The 14,962-nt window shown below is 49.0% G+C and overlaps 1 long non-coding RNA gene across 1 annotated transcript; it reads right to left on the bottom strand.

Annotated features, from left to right (window-relative positions):
* Positions 1 to 3,416: 3,416 nt before the first annotated feature.
* Positions 3,417 to 11,089, bottom strand: LOC105873415 (uncharacterized). Its single transcript, XR_012919795.1, has 2 exons — positions 10,525 to 11,089; positions 3,417 to 4,748 (listed from the first exon to the last, which is right to left on the bottom strand). It is a non-coding gene; the product is annotated as an uncharacterized LOC105873415 (long non-coding RNA).
* Positions 11,090 to 14,962: the final 3,873 nt, after the last annotated feature.

Here is a 14,962-nt window from a genome sequence, read left to right as displayed (position 1 = left end):
ATGCCTTTTTAAAGCTGAATATTGTTTTATCGTATGGATATACCACATTTCGTTTATCCATTCTTCCACGGACAGACACTTGAGCTGTTTCCACCTGCGGCTGTTGTGAATGATGCTGCTATGAGCATTGTCATACAAGTATCTGTTCAAATCCCTCCATTCAGTTCTCTTGGGTATATGCCTAGGAGTGGAATGGCTGGGTCACACAATAATGCTGTTTAACTTTATAAGGACATGCTGAGAAATGTCTAAAGCACAGGGATGGAAGGATGGGTGGAGGGCATGAGGGGAGGGGAGAAAGAACAGAAACTTTAGCATCCCCACATGGTCCCTTACTGTGGCTTTGGATCTGCAACTTGACCTTCTGTACCTGTCTGTTCATTTACAAAGTGGCGATAGCACCTTCAGCTCCTAGGGGTGTGGTGAGGGTAGCGTGCAGAGAGAATCAGGGCTCAGGAGCCCTGGGGGGTCACACCAGCTCTGCACTGGAGACCTCGGGCAAGTCACTTCCCCTAGAATCTTCGGTCTGCCGCATACTAGCTCTGTCATCACAAGGTGCTGCATAGTCCTAGGACCATCGGGGTGTTGCAACAGAAACTGTCACATACGCATATGACAGTGGGGACTCTGTTGTGTCTTGTGAATAAACCCTGTAAAGTGAAGCACAATTTGAAATGGAAAAATCCCTGGCTGGAGCAGCTCAATTTCCAACGGTCTGGGACATCAAAGTGGCCAGACTGCCTAGAGATTGCTAAGGCACTCTGAAAGGACACGCAACTCCGGCACTTCATTTCCTTAACAAAGATTGGAATGAGCAAAGAAATGACACTGCAGGAATCTATTTTCCAGACGGAGATTGGAAAAATAAGAGAAAATGAATTTCTGTCACTTCAATCTGCAAATGGAAGCTCTTCAACTGCCTGGCCAAATGCCACTGCACTTACGTCAGCCAGTAATGCCATCGGGTCCAGAGGGGACAGTCAACTCACACCAGGGTCCCCAGGCTCTTGTTGGCTCCAGCCAAGGCCGAGGGTGCTCTGACTCACAATGGACAGTTCTCTGGGATTTGGAGTCTTGAACAATCCTTTGGGAATTCTCTGGAGATGCTGACCATTGGCTCAGACAATCTTCCCCTGGTGGCATTCAACAAAGTCTGACACCATTCCAGGGCCTCATGCAGAGGGGAATCCATCACCTCCTTCCCACCACCCAAATAACCAACTTCACTACAAATTTAAAAGTATATTGATTTCTCCAAACTATGCACATGATCAAAAATTATACAGGCACACCCTACAACCCAGCAACTCCCCTCCTGGGTCGTATGAGTTATCTACTGCTGCATAACAAATGGTCTCGAAATTGAGTGGCTTAACATTAATAAACATCTCCTATCTCAGTTTCTGTGAGTCAGGAATTTGGGAGCAGTTGTACTGGATGCTTCTGGCTCTCAAGAACTTGTGGTCGGGATGTCAGTTGGCCTCAGTAACCTGAGGTTGTGACAGAGACTGCAGGCTACACTCTAGGGTGGCTCAGTGACACCGTGAGCCAGTGTAGGAGGATGTTAGCAGGAGGCGGCTTCTTACCACGTGTTCCTCCCCACACTTGAGTGTCCTCACAACGTGGCAGCTGCTGTCCCCCAGGGTGGACAGGAGTGAGCAAGGCTGTAATCTCTTTTATGACCTAGCCTTGGAAGTCACCCTCCATCCTTTGCGTAATACCTTACCTGTTCCACAGGCCAGCCCTATTCAGTGTGGGAAAGCATGGATTCCAGGAGGCGAGACGCACTGGGCTCTCCCACAACCACACGGGCCCACAGCACTCCTCACCAGGACCCCAAATTAATGCATGCAAGGGTGGTCCCCATAGCATCGTTCAGAGTGCCCGCAAGTGGAAGCTCCCCGGCAGAGAGGGACGAGTGGCGGATATACACTAAGGAGTATTGAGCAGCAGGTAAAAGAAAAGGATTAAATGTACACATGGAAATATGGGTGGATCTTAAAAACGTGGTATCATTCTATAGCACCACCCCATTGATATAAATGAAAGATACATGCAGATCAAGCAATGACAAAACACATTTTGCAAGAACACATACAAAGAAGATATGTGTTAAATCTATTATATTAAAATGGCTACCTGTGTGGGGGTGGGGAGGAATGGGAGAGGGGAATGGGGATTAAAGGGTTAAATGAGTAAAGAAACATATAGAGACCAGTAATACCGGGGTGCTATGACCTGAGGAATAAGTTAGCTCAACCCTCTGCACCTGAGGGCCAAAGGAACCCTTGCACAGGGAAACCTGGGTCACCTGTGGTAATGCCACCTACCACACAGCTCCCTGCCAGGGGTGATTTGCTGTCGTTGTTGTTGACGTGCTGTTGGTTGGTTGGTTGGTTTTATTTTGCTTCCAAACCCCTGCCTCCAATCCACTCTCTAGAATTCCAGGCTCCACTCGCACCTGGGTGTTGCATAAGCTGAATTCATTACCCTTCCTCCAGGTCAGCTCTTCTCCCGAAGGCTCTCTCTGGGAAGGGCTCCACCATCTGCCCAGCCATCCAGGCAGAAACTGCACTATCATCCATCCTTCTGCCCAGATCTGATAAGACATCCTGTGGATACCAGTTCAAACACCCCTCATCCCCTAGCTAGGGCCTTCTTGTCTGCGAGTGGGAGTAGGAATGGTACCTGCCTTCGTATCAACTAAGACACTCCGAGTTGCAAATAACAAAATATCAATAGCTCAAACTCACTCAAGCAAGCGTTGGCACACTTGCCAACAGGCCTGGCTTCCTTCTCCGGCCTCAGCTCTGCTCTCCACTTTGGGTCGGCCTCCCCCACCCAGGGCTCTCAAACAGGCTCGCTTCAAGGGGTCACAAGCTAGAGGCAGAAACTCCTAAATCCGCTCAGCTTCACATCCTTCAGGGAATAGTCAGACCCTGTTCCCAAGCATCCTTGGCTCTCTTTGGGTCAAGTGGCCATCCTGAACCAACCATGATGGCCAGGGAAATGCTCTGGTTGGCCAGGCCTGAGTCCATGTCACATCTCTGCACTGCAGCAGAGTCACCTTCCAGAAGCACAAGGAATGGCAGTGGAGCAGGATGGGGTCCAGCCCCTAGGGGAAGCAGGACACAGTGACCAGTGAAGGGCAAATGGAACCTGGGTGGCTCCATGGCCAACCACCACCACGACCCCATGTGTGTCGTGGGGACTCAGTGAGGCTATGTGCTGGCCATAAACAGTATCCTCCGTGCCTGCAGCTGTGACCAGCACCTGCTTCAGCGTCCACCTTAGTAACTTGTAGGTAAGTATTTGAGCAGATAAATATTTTTAAAAAGCTAGAAATTCCAAAAATTATCAGCACAAGTAAATGCAAACCCTTATAATCCTTAAGAGTGCTCAGCAATAGTAGATAATGTCAGTACCACCCATGATTTTATTTTGTTTTCATAAATTAAGAAGCTTCTACATGTCGCAATTTTTCTAATGAGCACATGCATTATTTGTTGACAGAGAGTATTTCAGTTTTAAATTTAAAATGCTCTATGAAATTTCATCAAAATATTTAGGAGGAGAAGAAACACTCCAGTTCATCAGAATTCCCGCAGCTCTTCTGGTTGGTTCCATACCCACAGCTCAGGCCTGGGTTTTATCCAGGGCCCTGTGTCATTCTTCAAGTCTTGTCTACGTCCGAGTCTCCCACCTCGACTACACCGTGACCTCTTGGAGTGCTGAGACCTGGCCACGCTGCCCCACGTCCCTGAAGCTGCTGTGCGGGTGACGGCTTCTGAGTTGGTTGTCTGTCTGGCCGTCCGGCTGACTGACAGTGCAGCCTGGATCCCAGGGGTTGGCAGAATTCCCATCCGTCTACACAGCCCACTCTGCCAGCCCCGCCGCTGCCAGCCAGGCCCGGGCCGTGCATTAGAGGCCCCATTTGTGCCATTACCGGGAGCCGCGGTGACAGCTGCCGCAGCAGGTGCACCACCACACAGAGCCGGCTCTGGAGAGAAATCTTTTGCTCGTTGGAGCCAGCTGTAGAGCCAGGGAAGAGCAGTGGGAGGGGGAAGGTTCTTTCTGAAAGCCAGCACAGAACCGGGAAGGTTTGGTCCCGGCCATTTTCGTCTCTGCGTCAATCAGTCTGACAGGCCAGCTGCTGGTGCACCCCGTCACGGCAGAGCCCTCCTCGCAGAGTCCGTCCGTCCCACCTGCTCCCCTCACTCGAGGAGCCCTGGCCCTGCCTCCGAACCCAAACTCCCCTCCTTCCCAGGGAGGGGAGGGGACACACGGGAGAGGATAAGAGGGACCACCATTGAGAGCCTCCATCCTGGACTGAATGCTCGCTCTCAGGCCACCCCAGCCTCCATCCTGGACTGAATGCTCACTCTCAGGCCACCCCAGCCTCCATCCTGGACTGAACGCTCGCTCTCAGGCCACCCCAGCCTCCATCCTGGACTGAATGCTTGCTCTCAGGCCACCCCAGCCTCCATCCTGGACTGAATGCTCGCTCTCAGGCCACCCCAGCCTCCATCCTGGACTGAACGCTCGCTCTCAGGCCACCCCAGCCCTCCGGGAGCGGCGTCTGCAGCTGAACGATTTCCCAGGTGCGCGCTGGGCCCGAGAAGCGCTGGTTTGGAGACCAGCCGGCCAGCTCATCCTTTAACCGTTTCTACTGAGCTCCAGCTACGTGCCTGGCAGTGTTGTAGGCGCTGGGAGACATCGGCGACATAGGAGATAAAACATTCCAGTTTCTGGTAGAGAGAAACAGACAATAAATAAGATAAATATGCAAAATAGACAGTATGCTAATGAGTGATCACTGCTAAGGAGAAAAAGTTTAGGAGGGAAAGAGGAGTAGAGCATGGCAGGGCCATACGCAGGAAGCCCCCAGCCCCAGAGAGGAGGGCAGCGGCACACAGAAAGGACCTGGGGCAGTGAGGCTGAGTGGAGGGGACATGGGGACTGACAGCCAGGTGTGCCCAGGACGAGGAGATCCCTGGAACTTTCAGTTTTAAAGCCAAACTGTCCCAGGCAAACAGGGACAGCTGGTCACCCTCGAGGGAGAAGAGCTCAGAAGAAGGGGACCCTCCTGCAGACCCTGGCACTCGCAGTGCAGCCCTCCACCCAGCTCTGAGATGGGGGACCGCGGCGGATGATGCGCCACAACACTGAACGAGCCGCTGGGTTGGAGCAGGCCAGCAGTAAACCCAGGTCGCAACAGCAGCGGCTCCTAGGCCGGTCAACACGGTGGTGGAAGTGGTTGGGTTCTAGATGTGTTTTTGAAGGGAAGATGTCCCTGGGGCGTTAAGTGAAATATTTTCTACAAAATGCTTTCTCCTACCCTCACCTCCCTTGGATTAGTCACTTGCATTAATCCCCTTCCTTCTACCAATATTTTGGAGGCCTGATTGTAGAAGTCCCCATGCTGCAGGAGTGAGACCCGGCCACAGGAGGCAACACCAAGCCAGCCATCGCAGGACGACGCGGTATGCTCTCTGATGAAGGGCACCCAAGGGGCAAGGGTTGAGGTTCAGGGAAAGGTCCCCTCAAAAGACTTGTCCTCACATCAAAGCTGACTCTCAAGGAGCCCAAGTGAAAGACGCTGCAGACACAGGAAGCCCCTCTTGTAAGGACTGGAGGGCGGGACGGGGGGAGCATTACCAGTCTGGGATCAGGAGGTCACCCTGGACCTGGGTGTGGTCCTGCCAGGCCCCTGCTCAGACCCCCAGGGCTCCTCACTGTCCAGAGGAACAAGTCCAATCCCATAGCCTAGAGCCCAATGCCTTCTTTATTTAAGCTCAGATGTATTTTTCTGGCTCTATCCTCCAAATTGACTGCTTCTCTGTGACCCCACCTGGCTACGCTCATTCAGCCCCCCACCCCATTTCCAGGCCTGGAACCAGGCAAGGAGGCCCCTGCTCCGGACCCGGGCTGTAAAAGCCTCATTCTGACCCTTCTTCTGGCCATACCCCTCCCCTTGCACCAAGCAGTCACTAGGGCCAAGGGGCCTGCCACCTGGAGCTTACATGCTCCCGTCCAGGCCACCCTCCAGGATCTAGAACCCCAGGGTTCACTGCTCAACTGTGCAGCCCCCTTCCAGGGCCTTCCTCATCCCTCCTGCCCCGCTGGTCCTGCTGAACATGGACAGGGTCAGAGTGCACACCCAGGCCAGCTGTTTCCTGGGGTTGTGTTCAGACCTTGGATGTGTGGGCTAAGGTGTCCACACAGTGTGGGATGGAGTCAGAGGTGGGAAGAGAAGGGATGGGCTACAGGCTCTCTCCCTGATCCATCTCACTCCAGTGCAAAATTCGAAGGATTCTGAAAATTCTATTAAAGTTATTAAGTATGAAATGTCCAATTTCCTTAAGAACTGAGTTTGACGTTGATATCTCTGACATTTCACTTTGTCACTTTTTGTTTTATGTTTATTGTGAGGGTACATCCTCATTCTTTCAAACACATGGTTTGGCTTGTGATTCTTTTTCAAATTGTTTTAGAGCATTTTTTGTGAAAACATGGATAAGTCAAAAATTTGTGTTATTTTCAAACATGAGTTCCAATCATGGAACCAATGCAGCGCAGACAGCTCGAAATATCAACAAAGTGTTTGGGAAGGATGTGACTAATGAACACCCAGTACATCAATGGTTCCAGAAGTTCTGTTCTGGTGATTTTAATCTTCAAAGTGAGCCACGTGGGTGACCTGAGACCAAGGCGGATAATGATGAGCTCGAAGCTATAGTGGAAGCGAATCCATCTCAACCTACGGTGAGGTAGCAGCAACGTTTGACGTTACTATTCCAATAATATTGGATCATTTGAAACAAATCTGCAAGGTGAAGCTGGACAGATGGGTTCTGCATGAATTAAATAAGTGTCAGAAGAGAAGTTATCTCGAAGCTTGCCTTTGTGTGCTGTCACGACATAAAGGCAAACCAATTCTATGCCATATTGTTACATGTGATGAAAAATGGATTCTTTTTGACCATCACAAGCATTCAGCACAATGGTTGGATAAAGAGGAAGTGCTGAAACACAGTCCAAAACTGAATATTCATCAAAAAAAGCTATACTGGTGTCTGTGGGTGGTTCAACACTGGTATTACAGCTTCATGAGACCTAATCAATCGATTCCAGAGGATGTCTACTGCAACCATTTGGACGAAATGATGAGGATGCTTGTGATTAAGCAGCTGAGATGGGTGAGTAGAGACAGGCCAATCGTCTCGCAAGATAACACTCGACCACACATTGCACAAACAATGCTGCCCAAACTACAGAAGCTGGACTCAGAAACTCTGTCATCCACTGTATTCACCGGAACTTGCACCAACTGCCTACCACTTCTTCCAGGCTTTGGACCACTTCTTGCAAGGAAAAATATTCAATTCTCAACAAACTGTGGAAAATACCTTTCTCAATTTCATCACCACTCACTCTTCAGGCTTCTTTGCTGCTGGCATAAACAAGCTACCATTAAGATGGCAAAACTGCGTCAACAGCTTTGGTACATACTCTGCCTAATTATACTGCTTCTTGTTTGAGATATAATAAACTACACTTTTGATGCAAAATTGGACATTTTATATTTAATGACCTAATAAATCAGAAGCTGCCTTCCAGATCATTATGAAGATATACGTGTGCAGATAAGCAGACAAACCTATTTTATTTAAGAGGTTGCTAGTGTGAGTTATGACTTTTTACTATTTAGACACATGGTCTATGGCCCCCATTTGTACTCTCGCCCTGGGCCCCACAAATGTTCTAGCCAGGGTTATGGCACAATTTTGACCCTGTAGATTTCCTTGGAATGTTTTCCCCTCCCCAACTTGCTCATCTGACCTGAAATACATTCAAGGGACATGTGGAGATCATCTGTCATTTCTGCCTGCCACAATCCTATCCCTTCAGCTGGTGCCCAAAGCCTTCTGCTCTAGAAGAAACCCGTTCCCTGTGGCTTGGGTAGGGTTGGGCTCCTAGGGCCTAGTCTGTTGGAATAGAACTGTCCCTTTCAGTTGGAAAGACAGGCCAGCACAGAGAAAAGAAAGCAGAAACACGGGATGGAGAGGGTGGAGACAGAGCCTCAGGAACCCTTCGTGAGCCCCTGGATCTAGCCATGCCTGAACTGAGCCCTCCCTTTGGACTTCCCAATTACCTAAACCACTGCATGCTACTTTAAGCTTGGCTGGAACTGGATTTCTGTCACTGGCAACTAAAGAGCCTTAATACTACTTCTAAGTCATAGAATCACGGGTGTCAGAGCCTACAGGGGGCCTTAGAAACTTTCCAATAAAACTCCCACTTTTCCTTCTGTGAGGAACCTGAGACTCAGAAAGGCGAAGCGGTTTGTCCCAATTCACACAGTAAACAGGGCCAGGGCTGAGACTGGAAGCCGTGCCGCAGGCCCCCGAGGTCACCTTCCTCAGCCCTCCCAGACCAGAGCTGTGCCCCTTCCCTGCCCTCAGCAGCAGTGTGAGGTCCCTGTTTGCACACGTCCCTGTTTCTCGTCTTGCATCTGTGTTACCCGTTCGTTGGTGCCAGTGGGTGCTGCATCCCCGTTGCCGCAGGAGATGCCTGGGCAAGAGCGCGGCCCGTGCCTCACTCCAAGCCCCACCGGCCCGCGCCGGACCTGCCGCATAGCAGGGGCTGAAAGGGTACTTGCTAATCTACCAGTCAAAGGCCCTGATGCCTGACTGGCAAAATCCAGCCTCCCTTTCCACCAAGTGTGCATCTCTGCGTTAATGTTTCTTGTAGGCAAGCTTTTTTATTCAACAAGCTATTTCCCAGGCCATTAGGAGGGACTACAACCAGCGGCAGAGACGCTATGTGGCCTTTTTTTCTCCATTTCCTTTTGTTTTCAATTTTCTGCTTGTGGAGTTGTTTTTTTCTCTCTCCCTTCTTCTTTAACAGCCCAAGTTGCTAAATTGCACATCACCAGCAACTCCTGTGAGTTTAGTCCTTAAGTGTTACATTTCTGTAACAGATACTCCATAAGCAGCACTGATCTTCAGGAGGGGCTGGTGAGGCACGCTAAAATTACATTTCCATTTCTGTTCCTATGTTGTTAAGCTGTTATTTTAGCATTTCTGACTAGTTCACAGTTGACACCTACTGATGGAAAATTAAATGAAACTTGGCCAAGAACGAGCCTTCCCTCCTCCCCAGGCTGGGAACTATCTCCTTTTATAAGGACACACAGCTGTGGAGAGGCAGAAAGACTCCCAGATTTGGAAACACAAAATCTGTAGTACAATCACAGCCCTGTCGCTAAGTAGCTTTTGGACTTGGGGCAAATCACCTAAACCCTCTGAACTTCCTTTCTCTCATCTATAAAACAGGAATCATACCTGTGTAATAGGGTTATTGAGAGGTTTTATGTCATGTAAAAATATCTGACCACATACTGACAGCATGAATACTACACTGTGAAAATTCTCGACACATAGTAGGCACTCAATAGATGTTAGTTGTTTCCAGATCTCAGTCCTTTATTTTTTTTAACTACTTGATTTTATATCCTTTAGATTGGTTTATGCTCCAAACTGTTTAATAGGGGAATTACAGAGTGCTTCTCCTTCCCAGTTAAATTAGCAGACCATACCCCAAATATATGGCCATGGGGTCAGTCCCAGTTAAAACCCTTCAGCAGCACCTATTATTCTGGGGATCGAGTCCAAATCCCATAGCACCACGTGCAACTGAACCTTCCTCTCCCTCTCCTGCCACCTCCCCACCTGGAACCCTCGGTCATGCACTCCGGCTGCCCAGTAAGCCCTTTCCCTTCCTGTCAACCTGGCTAACTCCTCTTGAGACTGCGAGACAAGAGGTTTGTTGCAGCCTGTCCTTGGGCTCGCCCAGCACCTCGTGCCTCCCCTGAGGGTTGTCGTCAATGGTCTGGCCCATCTCCCCCCACACCATGAGCGCCGGGGTGGCACCGACTGGGTCTTGTTCATCTTTTATCCTTGGCGCCAGCAAAATGCTTCGCATACAGCAGGAGCTAAGAAAATATTTCTTAACACTGTAAGAGGATTAATTAACATAGGAAAATAAATAAGAGGAAGATTTGCTATGTAAAGACAGAAAGTCTCCAATTAATATATAAATTCAATATAATTCCAACCCATATTCTAATGGGGTTTATATGAAACTTTAAAAACTAATTCGAAAGTTTGTCTAAAGAGTAAATTCATAAGAATAAACAAGATAAGTCTGAAACCTGCTCTACTAAATACCAAAATGTGTTATACAGCTTTATCAATTAAAATAAAAGTAGAATAGGGAAATGGATTGATGGATCAGACTAGAGTCCAGAAACACACCTGTGCGATTATGAGAACTAGGGACAAGATAAACAAAGCATTTTATATCAGGAGGGAAAGATGAGCCATTAAAAAAAAAAAAAACAGAAAGTCAACAACCCGCTGTCTACATAGGAAAAAGCAGAAGTGAGGTCCCTTCTGCTGTCACCAGAATAGGCCATGCTGTGCTGTGGCAATAAACATCCCCCAAATCTCAGTGGCTTACCACGGTGAAAGCTCACTTCCGGCTCAGGGTACATGTCCATTGCGGGCCAGAGGGAGGGCTACGCTCGCTGAAACCACGCAGGAGCCAGGCCAAGGGCACAGCCCTCATCTCAGACGTTGCCAGAGAAGGTCTGGGCACAGGCCAGAAGGTCTTGAGTTAGCAATTAACTGCTTGTTCTTGAAGTGACCCATCACCTCTGCTCACAACTCTGGCTGGAACTACTCACACTGCCCCACCCAACCACAAGTACACAGGAAGTGAAATCCTGCACCCGTATGCCGTAAAGTGAAGAGAACCAGAAGTGTTTGGCGAAGAACACAATAACTACACACTACCTTTACCATCTCATCCCCCTCCCACACAAAAAAGTGTTTTCAATTATTTTTTTAAAACAGAAAGAAGTATAAGCAAAGTTTTTTTTATACATAATCTTGGAGAAGAAGATGCTTTCTATTCAAGGAATTAAACCCAGAAGCCATAAGAAAAAGAATTACAGATTTAATTGCATAAAAAGGTAAAATTTTTGCATGGCAAAATGATCTACACATGAAGATAAAGTGATAGACCAGAAAAAATGGTTGTACCATCTTATGTAAGTGACAAAAAGTTAATATCCATAATATACAAAGAGTACCTGAAAATCAATAAGAAGACTCAACATGTAGAATAGTGGGTACAGGGTAGATAGCCTTGGTTAGAGAATTTGGGGAAATAAACATCTTCATACACTATTAATAGGAGTATAAACTGATTTTTCTCTTTCGTACAGTAATCAACATGTTAAATGCACATACCTTAATGCACTAATTCTTCTAAGTCCTACAAAATACTATGTGTAAATGTATACACATAATGTTATCATAAAAAGCTTATTTGCAAAAACAATATTTGCAATTATATTATTTTATATGTACCAGTGTTGGTCATTACAGAATTGTTGGTGATCACAAAAGGAAATTCTTTCAAACTGAAAAAAATATATATAGTGTTTTAATCAAATATGGTACATCCATGCCATGAAATGCTATGCTGCCATTAAAGATTATGATAGTGTTAAAAGCATAGTCATAGAAAGATGTTCATGACACATTTGTCGTGCGAGATTTGTAGTGCACATTGATCACTCCTGCCCTCTGATTTCTAACAGTTGTAATGAATCCTAAGAACCAAATAAGACCAGAGCACACCAGCCCTACTGACAATGAAGTGTTGCAAGTGGGCTCAGTGGAGAGTCCAACCTCAGTCCCTGAACCCAGACCTGACCTCTCATAAATTAGAAATCAGTTTCAGTTTTTAAAAAGTCCCTAGTATTACAATTCTTTTGGAATAATTAAGCATGGAAAGAAAAGGGCTCCACAGTCACTTAACCTTGGTATGAAATGATACAGTTAATTAACTGGCCCAGGGCCACCCACCAAATGGGCTACAGAAATGGGATTCAAAGTCAGATGGGACAATAGAAGCAGCGTTTTTCCACTTCAAGCTGTTCCTCAATTCTCCTGATTGTATCCCTGTGCTGAGCCAGGTCCCTGGGCAGCTGCGCTCCTGGGACCAAGACTGCGGGGTCCTTCCTCCAGGCAGAGCTGTGTTTACCCACCTCCGCCCTCGACTTTATGGTTTGGCCCTCACCAATGTAACCTCGGCTTTTTCCCTAAAAACTGAAGCCAAAGGTGTCTGCCTTACTCTGTTTCACGTGTCCCTCGGGGAAGTCGCGCCCTAACGACCTCTCCTTGGAGCCGCCCCACCGCGCAGGCAGGCTCTCCTCTACAGTCAGCGAGGACAGGCGACCCGCTCTGTGCTCTCCCCTCTGGCGGGAAGCTCAGCATTGTACTTTGCCTTCAACAACCAAAATTTCCCTCTGTCGGTTATGGGCTTCCATCCCACTATGCCTTTTATCTCATCACACGTCCACATGGCACAGACAGCCTGGGCAGGAAGCCCAGCTCCATGAGACCTGGGAAAGTTAAGTTCCTTTTGCCTCAGTTTCCCAGTCTGTACAATGGGAGTGGTAGGTAGTCATGGTTTCTCTCTCATGAGTTTTTCCTGAGGATTAAATGAGATAATGCATGTACTCCACCTATACGCAGACAGCACTCCGTAGAGGTTAAAATCCCCATTTTATTCCAAAATAGTGGAATATTGATAATTTCATGTGGTTCAACCTAATAGGTTTTTTAGTGAAAAGTCGGTGGGCTATAAATAAATATGATGCAGTTTCTCAACCCTTCAGGCATAGGTGGACATTTGGACAGTTTCCTATGAGGAAGCAGAGGTAACTCTGGAGTCCCAGCAGGTCTTGCAGTGGCCTGAGGGCAGGGGGCGGGATGCCAGAGAGGGGCAGCCAGGGGGTGGCTGAGAACCCATGGACAGGAGAGACGAGTCTCAGGAGGGAGATGGGAAAGTGGCAAAGGAAAACTTTCTGGGCCCAGATATTGCCCAAACACACCCCAAATCCCAGGCCTCCCTCTGCTCAGGTTGTTCCCCAAAGCCTGCCCAAATTCTACCCTTTCTTCTGAAGGCAGGTGGCCTGGCCACAGTCAGCCTTCTCCCACCCAGCTGATGTCGCCCCCTCCCCCACCCCCACCACTTGCCTTTGGAAGGAACCTGGGTCTCAGGCCTGGCCGGCCTGCCTTCTATCAGTGGTGGTGACAAATGCACCTGCCTCCCATAGGTGGTGAGCTTGGCAGGCAGGCACCTATCTGAAATGAAACTGCACTGAGCTCACGGTTTTCCCGGGGGGCCAGTCCCAGCATTCCACTGAGAAGCGGGATATTAACCTTATAAAGCTGTTGCTTTGGGAGGATTTGGAGGGAAAGAGACGGGGGTATAAAAGAAGCCCAGTAGGACAGGGACCAGTGGCAGTGGAGGAATTTCCACCCGGAAGGGCTGAGGGGCACTCTCAGTTAGGAAGGGGGAACTTGGGGCTTGTCTTGCAGCTGCATGGATGTAGCAAGCTCACTGCTTTATCTTAGATGGCCTGTTTATTTGGGGGGCCTTGGAGGTTAGCAGATAGAAACGGAGTGGGTGGGGCTAGAGATGCCAACCTTCCCCCAGCCACCAAGGCAAAATGACCTGGAATGCATCCCCTCCCTGCTAAAGGTAAACACAATCCTTGCCCTGGTGGGGACGCTCCCTTGGTTTCAGATAACAAGCACCAGTCTGCAATGGCAAACTGGACTTCATCTTGGTCCAATCCAAGCTTGGTGACCTTGGTAACCCACTTAACCCCGAGGCTTCAATTTCCCCAGCTGCAAGTTAAGTTCAACCTCTGTGCCGCCCTTTCCCTGCATTATGAGCAAAGCCCCAGAATCCTGCAGCCCGACCCTCGGAGGCAGCAGCACAAAAGACAGCGATTTAGAACGGGAGCCCTGGTCTATGGCATCAGGGACCCAGGACTGGGCTCTGTTCCCGTAAGCGGCACAGGCTGCAGCTGGGGATTACAGGGACGCCTCCAGAGGCCGCCCCCGGTGGCACCCCCTGCCCGAGAGGCCCCGCTCTTGTCAGAATATTAACACCCTGGATGCATTTGTGTGTTACTCATGATTGCAACCACAGTTCCAAAAGGATTATGCAGCATGCATATTTATGAGACAAGCCCAGACAAAGACTACCACATTTTAAAAGATGCAATTATCTCTAAAAAGTTCAGCTTTATTTTCATGCTAATGAATACAATATTTTTAAGCAAACCTAATTGGTTTGCCTGGGCTCCCATAAAAGCTCTCAACTCATTAGAGCTCCGAGGTCCCCTTCAAAAGGGGCTTTAGAGGGAGCTGTGGGGCCGGGGAGGGGGCTGGTGCCCAGTAGTCGCGTTTTCAGAACTTTCCAGTCTGTGTGTGCTGCTGTCTCCTGGCCCCCTCCCCGGCCCAAGCCCTCTGGCTGGGTGACTGGGGAGCTTTCAGGAGGGCCACCCGGTAGTCTGGGCCCTGGGAATGTGGGAGCACCAGGGGAAACTTAGGGCCAAGAAGAAGGTCCTCCCTCCTCTCTGCAGAGGAAGGGAAGCCAGTACTCCCACTGCCCTACCACACTCTCACACCACTGTCACCAAACCGCCGGCTTCCTGGTGTGTGCTGGAAATCCACCCAGAAATGGGTCTTCTCCTACCAGGCCAGCAGCCGGGGCCTCGGGCTGGAGTGGAGGGGAGGGCTCCTTGGCCCCGAGGTCCTCGTCCCAGATACCCCTGTGCTCTGACATCGCCACCGGCTTTCAGATTTCACTTTCTGCGTTCAAAGCTCTTTCACTATTGTTTTCTCATTACACACCCTTGTGAAGCACAGGTTGTTTTCACCATTTTACAAATGAGAAAACTGAGGCCTGGAGTCCCAGATGTTCTCCATGACAAGTCGGATGGATACAGGGCTTTCTATGACAAGTGGCTGTCCTCTTTGCACCTGTCTTCCTGCTTCATTCTGTGTCCCAGCCGCCTCCCTATAGTTTA

The sequence above is a fragment of the Microcebus murinus genome, chromosome 6 (genome assembly GCF_040939455.1).
Source record: "Microcebus murinus isolate Inina chromosome 6, M.murinus_Inina_mat1.0, whole genome shotgun sequence".
NCBI classification, from domain to species: domain Eukaryota; kingdom Metazoa; phylum Chordata; class Mammalia; order Primates; family Cheirogaleidae; genus Microcebus; species Microcebus murinus.
Note: the sequence above shows the minus strand (reverse complement) of the source record. Positions and strands in the feature narration are given on the sequence as shown.